Consider the following 13,194-nt stretch of genomic DNA (forward strand, 5'->3'; position numbering starts at 1 on the left):
GACTGCATTGTGGGAGTGGAAGTCCTCTGCACTGTTAGAGCTGGCAGCCAATATGATAAGGTTGGAAGTCTTTCTGACCCCTTGATGCTATCTCTGAAGACTTAAGTTCTACCATTAGCAATTTCATCCTTTGGGTTAGGGCATTGCCCCTCATCAAAATGCAAATCCCTCTGGGCCAGAAAAATGCCTTAAGCTGCTATCATTCATTAACGTCATATGACTAATTCATATATTGGAAACTTTCCAGCAGAACTAGACTAAGAACATATTTTGTAAGGAGAACTACAGAGATTCAGTTTGAGATTTGGGACTAAATGAGGTCGTAGAACATCCAAAGAGCAGTAGAAGGCCATTACAGGCAGAGGAAGAGCACCTAAAGGTTGAAGAGGTTTAAGAAAAATTCAGCTAATTCCCACTTTGCCCATGCTTATTACCAAGTATAATTTTTTTAATAAAGAAAAAATATCCACATGAACACTCTATGAGCCTAGAGCAGGAAACTATGATTTCATCTGGGATCACATTAAGCAAGTATAATGGAAAGTGGGAAGCATCAACAGAAATTGACCTGTAGATAATCAAAAGTGTGAAAGAGTGTGGGTAGATATAGGGGGGTAGATGTTATTTGTTGCCTATACAGGATTTTAGAACACATATGTAATTCTGATAATGACTATGAAAACTAAGCACAAAAAACTAATCAAAAATCTCATTTCAATCTAATAGCTAAATATTCATTTCACCAAACTAGAATTGGGTATGTTTGCATATGCTCCCATTTTCTCTTCTTACATTTAGTAGGCATTCCTAGTGTCCTTATTTATACAAGTTTCATTGTTTATGTTCTGGGGAATACAAAGAGTAAGAAAGACAAAAGAGCTGTCCTCAATTAGCTACCAAAGTACAGCAAGAAAGAAAGAAAACAATAAATATAACACAAGGTGAGCAGTGATGTGAGCTCTTCGGGAAGTACAGATGAAGCACAATATAGTATATGGAGAGTGTTAAATAATGCTAAACACTTTAGTGATAAACAACCTGTTGAGTCATTGCTATGAAGGTTGGCAGTTGGGAGTGACAGGTCCTTTCATGCAGATCACCTAAGAAAAACCATCAGTTACCCACTAAGATGAGAGTTAACTAGAAAATTCTGGGTTTTTATCATTGAGAAAAGAGTCTCTCCTCCTACATTTGCTAAAAATTCTCAAAGATCCACAAGGCTTTAAGGAAGGAAACAGAAATTAAAATATCTGTTGAAGTTTTTCCTGAGATTTTATTCCTTTCAAGTCAGGTTCCTTGTGGTAGGCCAGGTTTGGGGTCAAGGGATGCCAAAGTGTTAGATGTTAGAGCAGGGACTTTCTGAGCTGAGGTAGCAGAAGGTACCAAGACTAAGGGGAAGGTTCAAAGTGAACCACCATGTGGAAGTGTATGATCCAGAATTTCTGAAGGAGAAACTTAACAACAAATTATAAGGAGCCAGAGGCAGTATTGAAGTCAGAGTATGAAGCCTGAATTCTATAATAGGTTAGTCACATTGGACACTTGAATAAATGTTAGTGTCTGTGACTTACTGTTATGGAATATATGGGAGAAAAGTTTGAGGTCAAACTTATTGGGCCAGAGGTTGAGTGGATATTGGCAACCAAAGCCAGTCTTCCTTGGACAGGTTACCAATTCTATCTTTGTGTTTTCACATTGCTTAATAATAAGTGATGAGAATTATTCTAGCAGTCATCTAGGCCACATGCATTTATTAAGTAAATATTGGGCCCCAGGCTCCATGCTGAGTGTACATGGAGAGTCAAGTGGAAGTAGATGTTGCTTCAGAGCCTGAAGTCCAAAGAGCAAATCTGGTGAGCCAGATGGAGCAACATTGCAAGGCTGGCCAGAGGCCGGCCTTAGAAGACTAGCTTCAACTTCTAAATAGTTGTGATTAAGTTTCCCACAGAACTCATAAAAGTCCTTTGGTTCACAACCATTTTCATAAACAGATGTATTGTAACAAGTGGATTTTGGAACACATGCCTTTAAAGGAGTGATGAGCAGAAAATAAATAGGCTCTTTTCAAGTAATGCCCAGGACACTTGTGGATTGTCATATCTGTTCTCTTGCACCTACATGTCCCATCCACCTGCCCATCTGTTGCTTTCATTCAAGGTCTGGGAATCCTACACCACGGGCAGGATTTTCACTTCTCAATATAGAACCATGTACCTTACCTCATGGTCCAAATGACTTCCTGAGAATAAATCATTGTCCTTGTATTTCGTAAAAGACAACATGACTTTGTTGTGAACATGGGTGAGCCTGCGTTCATTCAACAAACTATGTATTTTAGTTACCAAGAAGTGTCCTAAAATTTCAGATTATAATGCCCTGAAAGACGAACTTAGAATCAATTGTTGATCACAGTTTGAGCGGCCTTGTGTCCAGACTAAATGCAGTGTGACTTACCCTATGGTAAGTAACTTCTCTTCATTTGCAGTCTTGAAGTTGTTTTAAATGCCTTAAACCAAGTTTCTCCAACAGCAGTGTCAGGATTGTGACATTTTATGCTAGTTCTACAGCAAAAAGGGTTTTTTAGCAATGTGTTGAAAGGCAACGTGAGTTCACTCTGAGTCTTTGATTATGTTTAATAGCTTTGCTGTCAGACGGTGAGTCATGATCTTTCTCTTCTACTTTACAGTTTGTATTTACACCTCCTTGCATTTGATAAAAGCAATGTAACAGACTCTGCCCATTGACATGACAACTCCTTTATTTTAATCAGTGCAGAGGAAAAAAATAAAACTTAGCACAATAGAGTGTAAAACCCTTTCCTTCAGCCATTTTAAATTTTAGTAGTCATATGTGTAACCTTGTAGAAAGACTACTTTGTGAAACAAAATGTCATCATGTCTAGTCATTTGATTTACATGAGAAATTTTGCTTTCTTTCTATCAGGTTCAATTTAGCAGATGAGCTTAAGGAAAAAATGTTTATCTTGTCTATTTGCAAGCCTTGGTGATGTAATCATTTATAAGCATGCCTTTGTAATATTTTATTTAATGGTAGAAAATCGATGCTAATTCTCTCTCCAAAGCAGTGAGGCTGAATTTGTCTAGCAGCAGGGTGTGGTCAGAGGAAATGAACTGCAAAGAGAGCCCCAGCTAAGGAGTGGGATCAGTATTTTCTGAATTCCTACTGGACCGCAATAATTGTTAATAATTTATCTCAAGTTTGCCTCTCTCTAGGCTGCATTTTTTTAAATATTTTATTTATTTATTTGACAGAGAGGGAGGCAGCCAGCGAGAGAGGGAACACGGGCAGGGGGAGTGGAAGAGGAAGAAGCAGGCTCATAGCGGAGGAGCCCGATGGGGGCTCGATCCCATAACGCCGGGATCACGCCCTGAGCCGAAGGCAGATGCTTAATGACTGCGCCACCCAGGTGCCCCTAGGCTGCATTTTTTAAAAGTAATTTCTTCTAGAAGTCTTTGAGCTTAGCCTTGTGGGGACTTTTTTTCCTCTTCATATACTAATGTCTTTAATCAGATGTCACTAATTTGAAAATAGTTTACATCCCTTTCGTTGAAAATAATTTGGAGTTCAACCAAGTTGGTACCTGAGTAACTGAGTACTTGCCCCTCAGATAGGACTTTACTTAGGATCCAAGCAGAGAGATGAGGTAATGGATGAGCATAAGGCAGAGGTTGGCGAATTTTTTTTATGAAGGGTCAGATGGCAATTATTTTTGGCTTTGTGAGTGATACGGTCTCTGTCACAACTACTCAACTCCAGTGTTGTAGCAGGCTAACAGGTATAAACATCAGGTAATAAGCAGTGATCATGGTTGTGTTCAAATAAAACTTTATTTACAAAAACAGGGAACAAGGGGTGCCTGGGTGGCAAAGTCAGTTAAGTGTCCGACTCTTGGTTTCAGCTAAAGTCATAATCTCAGGGTCCTGGGATTGAGCCCCATGATGGGCTCAGAGCTTGGCTTAGAATCTGCTTGGGATTTTCTCTCCCTCTCCCTCTGTCCCTCCCACTTGTGCAGTCTCTGTCCCTCTCTCTCTAAAATAAATAAATAAGTCTTAGAAAGAAAACAAAACAAAACAGGGAACAAGACATATTTGGCCTTCGTGCCATAATTTGTTAATGCCTGGTATAAGGTACCAGCCCCTGGGGATCATGTTTTGGCACCTGACTTCAGAATGACTGACCACATAAATTTGCATTGCTTGTCCATCCAGAGAAAGTGTTGGAGTTCCTTTGGATACTAACGAGTTATTTCAAATGTGTCCTAACACCAGCAAGCCCTTAGTCAGGGCTTGCAGGGCCCTAGGCAACAAGTGCTTGACTAAAGGGCAAGAGAGGACCATCTGAGACCTGGGTGGAGGTACTCACCCAGTATGTTTTCCCAGGTATTAGTAATATGGGGTGTGTGCCCTGAAGTGGGAGTAGAGGAGGGAATCTGGCCAGGGGAGAATTTCGGACTAAATACTATTCCTGCCAGTGGGCCCATTCCAAATAAAATCCTTCCAAGAGCTTAAGAAAGTAGGAGTCATCAGTATAATGGTGCTCCAGCCTCGTAGACAACAGTAGTCAGTTCAGAGAAAAGAGTCAGTCCCAGTACGGCTATGGGACTGCTTGGTAGGCACCACTTTGGACTGCTAAAAGATATCCGTGTTGTGGGAGTGAGGCTGTTGGGGCAGCCAATGGAGGGGAAGGCGAGAAAGAAGCAAGAAATGGTTGATGAGATATTCAGAAAAGTGGAAGCTTGTGTGATTCAGCAGCTAATTTAGACACCCTAGTTTTTCCCTAGCAACTTAATTCCTGGAGTATTTTGCAAGATTTAATTAAGGCACCACGGGAGTGGCACCAAGATTCTGATCTACGGATCAGGTAGATGGCTGCAGAGAGCACTGCAGAGGCTGGGGAAGGAGGTTGTCAAGACCCAGGAACTAAACAGCTGCTGGCCGGACTAGGGCTGTAGGCATTATGCTCACATGGGACAAAAATGGATGCGACAAGGTCCAGAAATGGATTCTCTCTTTACGGAGTCTGTCTTATACCTCCGCAGGAAAATCAGACACTATGCCTAACGCTGCATTGTTCCATGAGAGTCTTAGCTACTGAAAGTCATATTGTCTACCTTTTTTTTTTTACACATAAAGTACTTTTACATTATAAAAAGATTTTAAAAGATGCAGTGAGGATTTTACTTGAAAATGGAAGCATTTTCAAGATGAAAAGTGGAAACAAAGAACAGCATAATAGGTATTATGTTCGGCAGACCTTTCAAGTTAAGATGAGTTATTATATTGTAGAAAAATTTTAAAAATAAAGAGAGCAATACTTTTAACCTTTATGTGTATATTTAAACACTCATAAAACATTTCTACTTTTTATGACAAGAATTTCAATGTACTTACAGATGAAAGTAAAGAAGACTGCTTGATATTAATCGTGCAAAGGCAATAGAAATGTAAAGCATATTGCATTTATAGTCATGAGGAGACCCATGTGACTTTGTATACCATTTGTGTAGCTTTATTTCTAGAAAGAGATAGTCTTTTTGTTCTTTAATAAACTGCAGGCCTTGTCATCGATGGAGAATAATAGCCACCTTTTAGTTTCTCAGTTAGTGGCTTCTCTAGATCAGGTTTGCCTGAGAGGAAAGTGCATTTCAGTTCTAAGAAATTAAAATCTCTTGAACAGGGGCGCCTGGGTGGCGCAGTCGTTAGGCATCTGCCTTCGGCACAGGGCATGATCCCTGCGTTCCGGGATCGAGTCCCACGTCGGGCTCCTCCGCTGGGAGCCTGCTTCTTCCTCTCCCACTCCCCTGCTGTGTTCCCTCTCTCGCTGACTGTCTCTCTGTCACATAAATAAATAAAATCTTAAAAAAAAAAAAAAAACCTCTTGAACAAAACTCTAAAAAGAAAAAAAAAAAGCACTACAGTATAGAACCTCACAATAATTGGAAACCATAAGACTGATACCTTAGTCACATGGCTTTTTGGCAACCATATTTGGGGAGCCACTATTTGACAGTAGAGTGGCTGAATTTGAGATAAACAGAACTGAGATGCTTCCTCAGTGACCCAGGAGAGATGAGACTGCTAAATGCAAACAGCATCGATTGTATTCAGCACCCTCAACTCGAAGGATGTATCTACATGTGAAAAGTGGGGTGTGGAGCCTTGTTAGAATATCTACCTTCCTTGGCACCCAAGGCTGATTCTGAAAAAGAACCATATACCAGGCAGCCCACCAGCAATGATGAAGGTCCTATTGCATGCGGAGCATTGGAGAGAGGGGCCATTTCGTGGAAACTGAAAGCCAAAATCCAACTAGACACCTGAGTTTGAAACAGGACTGTGAGTAGCACTCATTTATGTAAAGGAAAAAAAAAAAAAAAAAAACAGGAAAACTAAGGTAATAGCAAAGGCCATTCACACATGTCCAGACTACAGGAATACCCAGAGCCATGCCCCTCTACAGAAACTGCTAGTGAGTCCCATGTCCCTCATGGGGGGGGGGGGGGCTATTGGTCTAAAGCCATGCATGGCTAGGAGAATCATTGACCAGCAGGTGAAACCCAACCAGGCAGCCTGCTGAGAAGCAAAATCCGGACCTAGCTTTGAGGTTCCTGTTCCCTAAGCCGCTTGTTTAACCTTCCATTTTCTATGCAGAGTGTTGAGTTCAGACACTAAAAACTCCCTTGTGAAGCTTTTTTCATTTCTAGGAGTGCCGGTGTCTCCACTGAGCCAGCCTTTGCAGAGGTTCTGAAATGCACTCTCCCCACAGTCTCCACGTTTTTCCTTCTGCTCTTCCCGTGAAAATGTGGAAAAAATTCACTTATCAGGTGGTTTGTCCTGATGCCAAACAACTCACTTGGTAATTGGTTTAATAGCAATAAATTAGCTTATCGATGATTTTGGAAGAGTTATAGCTCTACATTCTAGACATTCTTCACTCATACTGCTTCCTCACAGACTAATCTGGGGGCTCTTAGAGCAGAGGAACTCTTCTGGCTGCTAGTCTGAGGGGGAAACCCATCCAATTGCATCTGTTTAGCTTCTCTGTTCAGTGTCTGCGGTGATAAACTGGGCTTTGCTCATTTTGTGCCTGCTTTATACAACAGGGATAATGGAAATAAAATGAATACTTCAGAACAAAGGCAATAAAGTATCATTATGGCTAATGAAGGAATGATTTGTTTTGAATGCCAATTGCTTAGAGGCAAGGATTTTGGAAAAATCAAATAATAAATGGTTACCGTATTGGCAGTGTAAATATTCCCCTATTGATCTTCTATGGAAATCAGATTTTAGAATAGAAAAATGGCCGACATACTTAAGAATAGATTCTAGAGCAAGTATCCATGATGAAATGTTGTCAAGTTCCTAACTTGCTTACATTACCTTTTCAGAAGCACCCTGATACTTAGATTTAGAACTTTTCCACCATCACTTTAATTTCTAGATTCTATAGATTAATAAAACTGAAGAGCAAAAGTTTCATGAGCCACGATAATCAGAACAAGGCTAAAACGCAGCAGTTCTCTTAAGTCTGCACTAGGCTCACCTAGAGAGTTTCTTTAAAAGACAGACTCCCAAGACATAGTCTCCAGAAACTTTGAGTCAGAAGAGCTAAGGAGGTCTACAAATCAGCATTCACACTAAATATCCAATGGGTTCCTATGCTTGTGGCCCTGATCGTATTTTGGGGAAAAACGGCAATAGAGTACATCCTGCTTTTGAATCAGATTTCACAGGACACATATAAGAAAGAGGACAGAAAGTTAGGAGGCTTAAAATAGCTGAAATCAGAGCTGAGATCAAGCCTCCGATCCAGAGTAGAGTGCCAAAAGGGAGGGAAAGGATAAAACGGAATATATATAGTCGGGCCACTCACCTTGCTCCCCTTTACCTGACCCACGCCAAGCCCGCATCTTACAAGACAACCCAGAGCTAATCCCCCACAGTCTTTAATGCACCCACTGAGTTCAACACTCCCTGCATCTCAGGAATAAAGGCACATTTTAGCAAGCAACAGTGCAGTGACAGAGACTGGGGCTACTCAGTACAAAAAAAGAAAAAAATTAAAAGGTAAAAACATCAATCACACAAATGTATTACCTGCCCTACTCATTATTTTTAAGCATCTGGATAGCATACTTGGTCTACAGTTCATCCAGATGTTTTGGCTTTGTGTACAGAGCCATGCACTGCATTCAAGCCTTCTGTTTTGATGTGCATTTCCATGCTTGAACAGTCGGTGTCTGATGCGTGTGTCAAGTGTGTCGTGAGGTGGAGGGTGAAGATACAGCCTGGAGGCAGGGGCAGACAGTCCCCAATTTCAAAAAGATGCTATTCCAAAGGTTGGTTTGTAACTTAGATGTTCAACATTCAAAGCATGGTTTCCTCTAGAAACCATGGTACATGCATTGGTTAACGGCTCAAGCCAGTCCACAGACGGTTTTTTAGTCCATGGCACAGTTAAGCTTGGTCTGGATTAAATCACCCAACCGACTTGCAGAGGGAGAGTGTCCCCCTGAAGCTCTCTGAAAGAGGAGGAGGAGAGGAAGAATTTCGTCTCTTTCCTACATTCAGTAATGACCCAGTGCTACAAAGTTTATACCTCCCTTCCTCACCCCCAGCTAAAACTCATTCCTAAACTCAATTTTTCTGAACCGAATGTAGTGAAAAGAAATTTGGACAAATTTGATTAAGTAGATAAATGACCTATAACCCCCTAGCTTTCCAGGAGATATTTGCCTTTTAAAAGACACTATTTAATTTTTTTAAAAATAAAGCTCTTATTGTGGAAATGACAGTGTAGCATAATAGTAGAACTACATGAACATGAAATATTCAGATTCTTTCAGGGAAAGGGAGACCATAGGCAGGCTGGACTTGCCTAGGGATTTTCTCTTAGTCTGTCTCCCAGGATGCTTCTCACATCTATATCAACAATTTTTACTTCTCCACAACAAATATTCAGATTTTCCAAAGGTTACGCATTATGTTTTAAAGCAGCCAAATTGAGACAATTAGGCCACCAATGTGTGTGGTGGGCAGGGGTTGGGGAGAGGCAAAAGGGACAAGCCTTTGAACATATGGATCATTTCTGAGGTGAGTTCCGCCACTACTGAAAAATGTATTGGTCTATGTGGACAAATACCCATGCTGATTGTATATAAATATACTGAGTGCTGATGGCAAATCACGTTAATTAACACAGACCAACACTTCTTAGTGATATGCTACGATCGATGCTGTTCTATTATGATATTCATCTCTAATTAATTTGGCTCGGCAGGCTAAAACTGCAGACTGTGTCTACTCAGGGGACGGAATTTGAAATATGCAGTGCTTTGCTTGTGGACTGAACGAGTACATGGCTAAGCTGTGGGAGGCAGAAGAAGTCACTTCACAGCACCGCTCTCTGTCAGTGAGTTTCAACCAGAGAACCTCTGCAGAAGCAGAAAAAAAACCCATAGTCACTGCAGCAGAATTCCAGAGGTGGGAAGAGAAAGACATGATGTAGATATCCAAGAGAATCTTGGGGCCTGAGCAGAAATCAGTCAGATTTACCGGAGCTTATTGCAGGAGGCAGACACTCTTTGGTTTCACTCCGTTCTCTCTGGAGGAGAGTGAAATACTCTTTCGAATGCCGGGAAGCAGCATACTGAAGCAATAAATAGAGCAACATCTCAAGTCCAAATGAGTGGGTTCAAATCCCATCACGCCACCACTTATTGACCATATTGTTTGGGACAAGGAACTTATTTTCTCAAGTAACCCTCTCCTCATCTGTAATATGGGACTAATCATAGTTATTTTCACCCACTACCTGGGAGGGAGTGGTAAAGAAGAAGACGTGCCTTCAAGGGGCCTGGCGTTCCATGAACATTCACCGAGTATAAGCTGTTATTAGGCTGAGGGGCATAATTTGCTTTCATGGCCATTTAGTTCAGGGTAATGATGGGCTATGTGTAATAGCATCCTAGTCTACCTATCCAGACGAGATCACTACATGACAGGCCAGCTCTGTAAACCTTATGACCCTGGACGTCTAGAGGGCCAAGATACACTACTGCTCAAAGCTGTCTTTCAGTGACCTCCATTGTACAGGTAGCTTGATCATGGGCTGGAAAAGAATGACCAGTTAAGTTTCTGGAAGGATGTAGCCTTCTCCGTAGTAATTTTAGGACTGGACTGACCACAGTCTGAAAAAGAGAGAAGGGCCCCTTCTTATCCAGGTCTTGTATATACAAAGGGCAGCCTGTGGTTGATTTGATTTGATTTCCTATTTACTTTGTAACTGAGGGCCAGGTCAGTCCAGCACTGGGACATCCAAGATGCATTATAAAGCCAGCTCATAATTCAGATGAAGGAGAGGAGCAAATTCCCCAGCTCAGGATTGAGGATGTCGGCACAGCGCCCCTCCTCCTTGTGTGGTGCTGTAACTCTTTTAGTTGTCCCTCACTCTAATGAGCACTGAACTCACTCAGAATATACTAAGAGATAGTTTTTATTAAACATGATATTAAGAAAAAGGTTAGGTTCTCTTTTAGCACTGCAGACAATTACTGAAATATGTGAATTCAAATGGGAATGGAATTATAATAGGGTTTTGCTTTTTTAGTCTTCCCAGGTTCCACCCTTTCTCTTCCTCTCCTTTCCCTCCATCTCCAGCTTTGTCATGTAGGCCTGTAATGAGACCATGTAACAATGTCCCAGGAGCCCCTTTTGGAGAGCCCTTTGATATATAGTCCAGAGCATCCAAGCATTTTTAGTCTTGGATTATAATCACCTGTGAACACCTGCATCTGCCTCATTAGATCATAGTTCCTTAAAGATTGAGATCATGTGTTTTCACCATTTTTTTACCCCCCACCCCCACCCCTCCCTGCCTCAGCAGTGGCTCTCAGACAGTGACGGGGATACAATAGAAGGAGTAAGGTGCTTCCTGGTCTTCGTTGGGGACACGCCAGCAACTCTGGTGGGCCACACAGTGACCCCACCCTCCTCACTGACTTGGCCGCCTCCACTCCTGGCTCTGTCTTCTGCCAGACTTAAGCTCCCTTATGTCTTTTGTTGTCTTCTGACCTGAGTTTGGTGCATTTTTCTAATGGATAACTCTTGGTATGAGTGCCTTCTCTGTGTGTCTCGCGTTCAAATTTCTCAGGGAGGGAACTTGATTCACTTAATTATTACACAGCATGCCCACATTGATTTATCTCATGGGCCACAATCCGGCTGATGGCCAGGCTCAGTCAGCGGTGGCCCAGGTAAGTGTGTTACCCGTACCAAAACATGTCCCCGTGAGCGTGGTGTCCTTGTGGATAGTCGGTAGAGAGAGAAGCTTTAGGTGTGGTGGGACCTCAGCCTTGCAGCACCTTTTCCCCACCAAAGAAGAATAAGCCCTCCAAAAATGTTTTCTAAATGGCCAATTGGCTCTGGGGGCTGGGCTTTTGCTTTAGGCATAGCGAATAAGAGATCCTTCGAAAAGATGAGCACAAGCATGTAATATAACTGCTAAATGCCAGCATTGTGCAAAATGCAAAAGAGAGAACGATTGACTAAAACACTGTCCCCAATCTCAAGGTGCACACAGAGCAGCAGCATATGACAATGGCTAAGAGTACGGGCTTTACATACCAGCTTCAATTATAGTTTGTTTGGTTTTTTATTTACCAGTTGAGTAACGTTAACTTCCCTAGGCGTCGGCGTCCTTGTTTGTAAAGTACCGCTTTGTACTGAGAAGATAGAGGGCTGGAAAGCTGTCCTGGAAATGGGCTCAGCAGCCACACAGCCTGGTGCTTGGTGGAGAAGTGGAGCATGGGTGTAGTAATTCTTTACTCGCGTGATGTCAGGATACGTAAATCACCTAGCATAGTGCCTGGCACACCGAAAGATCTTACTGAAGAACAGCTGTATATTTTCTAATGCAACCTAAATATTAAAATGAAAGTCTCCCTAAAGTACCATGGAAAGCAAAAAGGAGAGAGTGGAGGTCAGAGAGCTCACTGTTCGGACCAAGTTGGCAGGGCGGTGGCTGCAACCCAGGAGCACAGGGGCGGCTTCTACGGGCTGCGCGGTCCGAGCTGCTGCAGCTTTTCTCTCCACGCCGACAGGCAGCAGGAGGCAACCACGCAGGGGAAGACTGAGGCATGCCGGTGTGTGAAGGGGCGTCTGCAGCCATGTCTGTAATAAGCTACTCTGTTATCTTGCAAAATGCGTATCCTGTTAGTGCAGAATTTCCATAGATTTGCATTGATTTTGTGTTCATCTAGGCCTATAAGGATGTTATTAGAGCTCAGACACCATTTTGAGGGTTTGTTTACTTAAGTTTAACTGCTCCTGGGGAAAGCATAATATAAAAAATACATGACTGCGCTCTTGGATTTATTTAACTCAAGTTTTTCTGTCATAGCTGGAGTCCAACCCAAGGTACTAGTTTGAAAGTCTAATTAACAGCCAGGAAGGTCATTTGAGAGGGACTTGAGAGTTCATTTAAGGACACAGCCATACTTAGTTTACTTCACATGAAAAATTAAACACAAAAGTAATAACCACAAAGATCTGTTTCTGCTATGTGATTGTGTTAGACCAGAGAGGGAGAATTTATACTTAAGTTTCTGATTAAAGGAAAGGATCCCATTTCATACTAAATGAAGAGAGCTAAGTTTTGACTAGAGGCCGCAATTTGTAATATTAGCATGTCTGGAATTACAATGACAGGGACACTTTTGTGAATCACCTAGAGTATAAGGGCCCCAGGTACGAGAAAGTGAATTGCTCTGATGAATGAAGAAAGCTGGATATCACAGGAGCAATTGTCCTCAGTAATAATCAGGCCAACCTACTACCTGCAACATGCTGAGCAAGTAGGTAATCAAGGACAGTGTCATGCATTAAAATGACAAGAAGGACCCGCTGAAAATCAGGCCGCAACATCACAGTCACCCTTTTTGTTCTGAGATAAAATGAAATGCTGGACTTTTTTTTAGTCCTTATCCACTTTCTTTCAGATATAAGGAAAATTATGTTTTATTACCAGATTAATTTTACCTTGTGAATTTATTAAGACATAGGCTGATCTAAAGAATAGCAGCTGACACTTGCATGCCTCTGGCTTCGCCAGTAGTTTCTTAAGTGACCTAATAAGTATTACTCTTATTTCTTATCATCAGTTCATTAGGAT

The 13,194-nt window shown here is 41.8% G+C and overlaps 1 protein-coding gene across 2 annotated transcripts in view; it reads left to right on the forward strand.

Moving 5' to 3' along the window:
• The window catches only part of B3GALT1 (beta-1,3-galactosyltransferase 1), a 512,358-nt gene that overhangs the window by 413,906 nt on the left and 85,258 nt on the right, over positions 1–13,194 (forward strand). Inside the window, exon 1 of one of the 2 annotated variants that reach the window (XM_045783434.2) lies at positions 2,263–2,460. The exons of the other annotated variant lie outside the window; for it this stretch is intronic. The gene's annotated coding sequence lies outside the window, so the exon portion shown is untranslated. Of the gene's footprint in view, positions 1–2,262; positions 2,461–13,194 lie in introns of those variants that run through there. 2 annotated transcript variants of the gene reach the window in all.

The sequence above is a fragment of the Ursus americanus genome, chromosome 1, assembly GCF_024610735.1.
Source record: "Ursus americanus isolate L20-20 chromosome 1, mUrsAme1.1.p, whole genome shotgun sequence".
Taxonomy (NCBI): domain Eukaryota; kingdom Metazoa; phylum Chordata; class Mammalia; order Carnivora; family Ursidae; genus Ursus; species Ursus americanus.